The sequence below is a fragment of the Trachurus trachurus genome (genome assembly GCF_905171665.1).
Source record: "Trachurus trachurus genome assembly, chromosome: 11".
Taxonomy (NCBI): domain Eukaryota; kingdom Metazoa; phylum Chordata; class Actinopteri; order Carangiformes; family Carangidae; genus Trachurus; species Trachurus trachurus.
The window spans coordinates 981,995-989,678 of record NC_139904.1 but is presented as its reverse complement, the minus strand read 5'-3'; positions in this window follow the sequence as shown (position 1 = coordinate 989,678).

Genomic DNA, 7,684 nt, shown 5'->3' with positions numbered 1-7,684 from the left:
ATGGTTTTAAAATTAACATTTCACTTCCTTCTGAACATTTTAGTTTATTCTGCACCGATAAGACATTAAAGAATTAAAAACTCACCATTAGTGCATCCCCTGTTTCTGCTCCCAAACTGGACCTCACTGTACAGGACTTCAGCTTCAGGCATTTTGCTGTGTGACCTTCAGAGAGTTTGAAACACAATTAAAGATAAAAACCTCCTGTTGTTCCGCAAAGTTAAAGTGAGAATTTCCTGTTGTTGTTTCAGTGTTTTACTTCCTCAGTGTTGAGCAACAAAGTCATTTATATTCTCCAATAGTGACTCTGGTCTCTGTTGGTTGGTTTGTAGTCTGAGGGTTGAACAGAGGAAGTGATGAAACTATTTGTTTTTACTCTGGTGGTGGTGTACCAGAGTGTAACCCCTGGTTACTAACAGCATTAAAGGGATAGTTCACCTAAAATTCAAATTTCACTCATTATCTACTCACTCTCATGTCGACTAATGCTGCGTTCATAACAACTCGGAGGTCAGAATTCCCAACTCGGAAATTTCCGACTTCCAACATCATTGCATTCACGCTGCAGGAACTCGGAAGAAAAAAAAACATGGATACCTGAAGGAAGTTTGGCATGTTGTGGCTCTTAGCTCAATGCGGAAAATTAATGCAGCGGTAAATTATGTTTATTTAGGAGGAGAGGAGACGCTGCAGATGAGTGCACATATAATGTTATAGCCTATATAACAGTTAAACGTTATTTCCGTCATATACGAGAACCACAATTTCACACCATACAACAATCACAGCTTAATATAAACGTATTTCATATACAGATGTTACTGGTTCAAAATTGCGGACTTCACGCGTGGTCCACGCGAGACGGCACAAGACTCAGGCATTTTTTTTCTTTGGCGAGACAAGAGGTTTTAATGAAAAGCCTCAATGTGCCAAAACAACCACCAGGTGGCATCTGTGAGAACGGAGGACGACAGGCGGATGACTCAGTGATCTGTGCAGTAATCCACAGCTTAAACTCTAGGCTATTAAACTAGAACTAACTACTGTATACCCTGCCTAAATCACATTTTATTGTAATATGATAAAGCCTGTCTTGCTTTATGACTTGATGATTATGTATCACAAATTATGAAGGATCATCTGCGCAAGGCAAAGATGATAGCATCAACAAAACACGTCGTAACACACGCGGCTGTATGGGACAGGCTTTTATTTAATTCAGCACTCACTTTAAGTTAAACACTTTTTAATTCATAAAAACTGCTCGGCAGCGAAAAACGGACGCGTTTCGGCAATCAGCCGTCCTCAGCGTTTTTTGACTTTGAATTTTTTTGGACTGGCACCCGATTCACCCGTTCATACCTTGAGTTGAGCACGCCAGGTTTGCTGATTTTATTTAATTCAGAACAAACCGCTTAGCAAAAATGGAAAATAGGCTATAGTCTATAATAATTAATTGATCTGTTGTTTGGCCACTGTTTGAAAATAACCCGAATTATGAGCAAATAATCTGATCCAGAGCAGCAGTCATAATCAGACTTCTTCTAAATAAACCTAAACATTCATTCTTTTTTCTCTTCTTCTTCACAGGAGAAAATGAGGTGCGCTGCGCTCACGGACGCGTTGATGTTTTGTGATTTATCTGCTGCCTTGACTCTGCCCTTTATACATGTGCGTTCAGATTAACAATAAGACAAGCCATGGTTGAGTTTATTGAGTTAATAATCAGCATCTTAGTACCTCTGATCCGGAGCGATAGTGTTATGAAAATCGCTACAGTTGAACTGGTCTGGTTTTTAGCTGCTCAATCTCATTGTTTCAAAGAAAAGGGATTGATTTTTATAACGAAATGAAACGAAAACAATATTATATTGATACATTGTTGTAAAAAAAAAATCCAAAAGAAACGAAAATGAACTAAAGAAAATAACTTTCACACACACATTAAAACAGTGCGATTGGTTGAAAGCTGATAATTAGCCATGTGCTTATAAGCTGATTGGCCGAAACCAAGAACAAAGCCGCGTGAATGGCCAATCGCCATACGGCCGACATGTAAATCAGCTGTTTCGATGGGCGTTATATGAATAGAGATGTTAATGTGGTACTTTCTTGTGAATGAACGGGTCTGTGTCACTTTGGGGCTGGGCGATAAAACATAGGATAAATAACTTTCCCTCGATAGAAGACGCGGCCGATACAAAGTCGTTTCATTCATCCATTTTTTGACAGACAACACAAACAGCCAGTGATAATGAGAGTGGTGACACCGTCAGCCATGCAGCCGGCCTGGACTTTTTATTTTTAATTATGAAGGATCATCTGCGCAAGGCAAAGATGATAGCATCAACAAAACACGGCGTAACACACGCGGCTGTATGGGACAGGCTTTTATTTAATTCAGAACAAACCGCTTAGCGAAAATGGAAAATATAGTCTATAATAATTAATTGATCTGTTGTTTGGCCACTGTTTGAAAATAACCCGAATTATGAGCAAATAATCTGATCCAGAGCAGCAGTCATAATCAGACTTCTTCTAAATAAACCGCTCTAAATAACTTACTCTTCTTCTAAATAACCCTAAACCGCTCTGAGGCGAAACCAACTAACAGGGAGGAGTTGGAAGCAGCGATCCAGACATTTTGGATGGAGAAGCTGACCATCAGCGTCTGTAATAAGTACATCGATCATCTGGACAGTGTCATTGAGAAAGTTATAGAACTGAAGGGAGGAGCGACTGGCATGTGACCGTAATCGATATCCTGTCCTGGGGATGCTGTTTGTGTGCCTGCTGGTGACTGTAGCCTAATATAAGCTGCTGTATATTTTAAATAAAGCTAGAGAAAAAAAATCTGGCATGAGTCAGTTCTTTGTTCTAAAGTTGTGGGAAATATACTAGAGACAAAAGAAGGGACACGCACATTAGGGCAGGTGACGTTATGTAAACAAACATTTTTATCATGTGATCAACAACTCACATGTCTATTCTCTTAGTTACATAGGCTATAATTTAACACATATGTTGGATGATCGCGCTGTTTTATAACTTTAAACGTATGTTGTTATTTGTCTCAAACGTCCCACCTATGCGGGTCGTTTGAGACACAGAGGAGGGGCGGTTGAAACAGCATGTTTTAAACAGAAACTACTGACATTAGGCTACTCCCGTTATGAAGCTTATCTGTGAAACGTGCGCTGCTCAGAGACTGGGCAGAACGGTCCCACTTGCTTTCTCCCCGGCTACGTTGGTGGAGATCTCCCACACAGTAAAAGATTTAGGCAACACATTCTTCCAGCTGGCTGTTTTTCTTCCAGTTACAGAAAGTAGCCTATGTGCAAAGTACCACATTAACATCTCTATTCATATAACGCCCATCGAAACAGCTGATTTACATGTCGGCCGTTAACACATGGCGATTGGCCATTCACGCGGCTTTGTTCTTGGTTTCGGCCAATCAGCTTATAAGCACATGGCTAATTATCAGCTTTCAACCAATCGCACTGTTTTAATGTGTGTGTGAAAGTTATTTTCTTTAGTTCATTTTCGTTTCTTTTGGATTTTTTTTTTTACAACAATGTATCAATATAATATTGTTTTCGTTTCATTTCGTTATAAAAATCAATCCATTTTCTTTGAAACAATGAGATTGAGCAGCTAAAAACCAGACCAGTTCAACTGTAGCGATTTTCATAACACTATCGCTCCGGATCAGAGGTACTAAGATGCTGATTATTAACTCAATAAACTCAACCATGGCTTGTCTTATTGTTAATCTGAACGCACATGTAAATCACAAAACATCAACGCGTCCGTGAGCGCAGCGCACCTCATTTTCTCCTGTGAAGAAGAAGAGAAAAAAGAATGAATGTTTAGGTTTATTTAGAAGAAGTCTGATTATGACTGCTGCTCTGGATCAGATTATTTGCTCATAATTCGGGTTATTTTCAAACAGTGGCCAAACAACAGATCAATTAATTATTATAGACTATATTTTCCATTTTTGCTAAGTGGTTTGTTCTGAATTAAATAAAAGCCTGTCCCATACAGCCGCGTGTGTTACGCCGTGTTTTGTTGATGCTATCATCTTTGCCTTGCGCAGATGATCCTTCATAATTAAAAATAAAAAGTCCAGGCCGGCTGCATGGCTGACGGTGTCACTTTGTATCGGCCGCGTCTTCTATCGAGGGAAAGTTATTTATCCTATGTTTTATCGCCCAGCCCCAAAGTGACACAGACCCGTTCATTCACAAGAAATCATCCAGCTGCACTCTCAAACAAGGTGCGGAGTGAGAAATCTGCGGCACTACTGCACAGTACTGTAGTTGGCTCATTTTAAAAACACATTTTGGAGATGACGAGACAGATGACCGAAAAAAGAGAGTGAGACGTGGGCTATAGTCTACTGTAGCTGCCGTCGTTACATTTTGTCATTGAAAAACGAGGCTACTATATTATTTACTGTCTGCAGCTAGTTCTCCTTTCATCCTCCAGCACCACTCCTAATCGCGGCTATCAGGCTGTCAGCATTGTCCCCAAAACGTCTGAGCAGTATTTAGTACGGTGCTGCCACCTAGAGGAAAACAGTTGTGGTGAAAAGTCACGCGATCACGCGATCCTGCAGTGCAGGAAAAACCCCGCAATTTTGAACCAGTAACATCTGTAGGCTACTGCAATAATACACAAAAATATGCATTCAAACCTCAACAAATAACTTCAAATGTCTAAATTCTAACCGTTTAAGACGAGGGCTGCCATGTTTTGATGTTGTCATGACGTCAAGTCGAAAGTCGGAGCTCTGAAATGATACCCGAGTTTCCGACCTGTAATTTCCGAGTTCGACGCCGTTCAATTCATTTTTTACAACTCGGAGCTCGTTTTTTTCCGACTTCCGAGTTGTCTTGAACGCAGCATAAGGGCTGGGAGAAGTTTCAGAGTCCTCCGTGCCTTCTCGGAGGGGCTCCGTGCAGCACTGCATGTCCACATGATGGTAGCGAACGGGTTTCAACTTTCTTCGTAACAAAAAGACACACCAAAAACATCCAAATACCTCCACAGTGCTCGTCTGTAATGTCCCTCTTGTATTGAAGCCCAGACATAAGAAATTGTTCTGAAAAAATTTAAATAAGTCTATAGAGGCTAAACCTAAAGCTTAAAGTCACTGAGGGGCTGCTAGAACGGGTTAACTTAGATTGACGCGCTTGCCGGCCACTGAAGGAGACAGACGACTTCCTGGTTGGTTACTTTGCAATGCTTCTTTATTTTTCTCACCATAACGATGCGCAACATCCGTTACCAGTGTGAACAAAAGTCCATAATGCACCATTCACCAAACACGACTCGCCTGCTGTAGCGTGGCGGAGCAGAGCGGTCGAAAACTGTTTGCTCTTCCGACTAGCAACACCTGAACCTGGAAACACTAGTTCCCACCTATGTAACCCCTCTTCCTGGTGCACTGAGGACGCCTACTGGACCCACACAGACACACACCCAAACACAGAAATGGCTCATACATACCGGCCCCTATTGTAATGGCTAACAGACATACAATTCTTTCCAAATACACATTAATGAGCCATAAAAATGAATACAATAAGCACAATTTACCCAATATAGTTTCATGTAACTCATTCAAGCCCATAGACCTATTACTCTGTAACCTCGTGCAGCAAACAAAGTTTTGTCACAGGACGCTCAATAACACTGGACTTTGTCTGCAGACGCACTGAGCGCACAAGTCCCCTCTTGTCACAAAAAGCCTCCAAGACCTTTCCTAGTGGCCATGAACCTCGTGGAGCTGTAGTAGCCTATCCATTATGACCACAATATCCCCAGGCTTGAGATTCTTCTTTTCCTGGTTCCATTTTTGCCTCTCCTGCAGCAGAGGTAAGTACTCCCGTAGCCATCGTTTCCAGAAAAGGTCGGATATGTATTGAACCTGTCTCCATCTTCTTTTTACATAGAGATCATGTGGCTCAAACAGTCCAGGGGGTAAAGATGGTTTCCCTTTAAGGAGCAGAATATGATTGGGAGTGAGCGGCTCCAGATCGTTTGGATCATCCGAGAGTTTGGTGATGGGCCGGTCGTTCAAAATGGCTTCAGCTTCGCACATTACAGTTTGAAGCCCATCGTTGTCCAATCTCTGCTGTTGAAGCACGGAACTCAAAATCCTCCTCACGATGCGGATAACCCGCTCCCAGACTCCACCATGATGTGAACCTGCTGGTACATTGAAACACCAATTAACTCCATCTTTCCGCAAAGCTCCTTGAATTTGCCCATGATTCAATGACGCCAGAGCCTCCCTTAACTCTCTCTCTGCTCCGATGAAGTTGGTCCCGTTGTCGGATCGGATGAGAGCGACTTGACCTCTCCTGCAGATGAAACGGCGAAGGGCATTAATACATGCATCTGTATCCAAAGAATTAGCCACTTCCAAATGGACAGCTCTGCAGGCGAGACAGTGAAAATCACACCATAACGTTTAGCTGTTCCTCTTCCTTTACTCACAACAATAGGTCCGAAATAGTCGACCCCGACGTTGGTAAATGGTGGATGGTCCGGCAGAATCCTTTCCTTTGGCAAATCTGCCATCTTTTGCTCCATCGCTCTTCCATTGTACCTCCTGCAGAAACCACATTCCGTTATGACCTTTCTCACGGCTGCGTTGGCGCTTGTGACCCAATACTTTCTTCTCATCGTGGACAGCGTGTGATTACAGCCACTGTGACCAAGCTGCTTGTGAATGTACTTTATAATGAGAGTGGCAACCTGCTGATCCTTGGGGAGGACAAGTGGATGTTTTGTTTCCTCCGGCAAGGAGCCTCTCGTCAGCCGCCCTCCAACTCTCAAAGCCCCCTTGTCCAGATATGGATCCAGCCTGTAGATAACACTCTGCCTGCTCACAGTAGCTCCACCAGATGACAGTGCAGCAATCTCCTCTGCAAATCCTTGTTGCTGGGAGTACTGGATGATAGCAAGCTCCGCCTCCCAGAGATCCTTTGCTGACAGAACTTGTCCTGCTGGTGACTGAGGTCTTGATTTGGTGGAATTGGAGGCGTCTGCCTGTCTCCTCCTGCTCTGCCTTTCCAAGAGAACGCCCTTCAGCTTAAAGGGCATGTCAAAAAGCTGAGTAACACGTTGAAATATAATTTAGCTAATTTCAGATACATAAGAAATTCTCTCACCCTTGAGGCATCAAGTACATATTTAAATGCAATGATTAAGCCCCATATTTTGTACTGTGTTACATCCTGGTCTCAGGCATGTAAAACAGTTACAAAACCACTAGAGTTATTGTACAAAAGTAGTCTTAAGATCCATGCCAAAAAACCACGGCATTACCATCATTGCCATGTACTTGCCAAATATGATATTTTGAGCTTTGAAAAAACTTGATTATACACTCAAATGTTTGTCTACTTCACAAAATTATTCATAATGCTTATGCCCCCCCTCTGAAAAAGTTTGTGACACTCTGCTCTGAAAACACAGCACGTCTAACTAGATCTGTTACGAGGGGTGAGTGTAGTAGAACTTCTTTTTCATGTGTGGCCATGAGTCAGTGGAACGTCCTTCCCACACAACTTATTCTATGTACAAATCCTCACACATTCTCATGCTTGTCAAAGCGCTGGTTACTAAGTAAGCAAGCTTGCACACATTGTTGAGTATTATGTGAGTG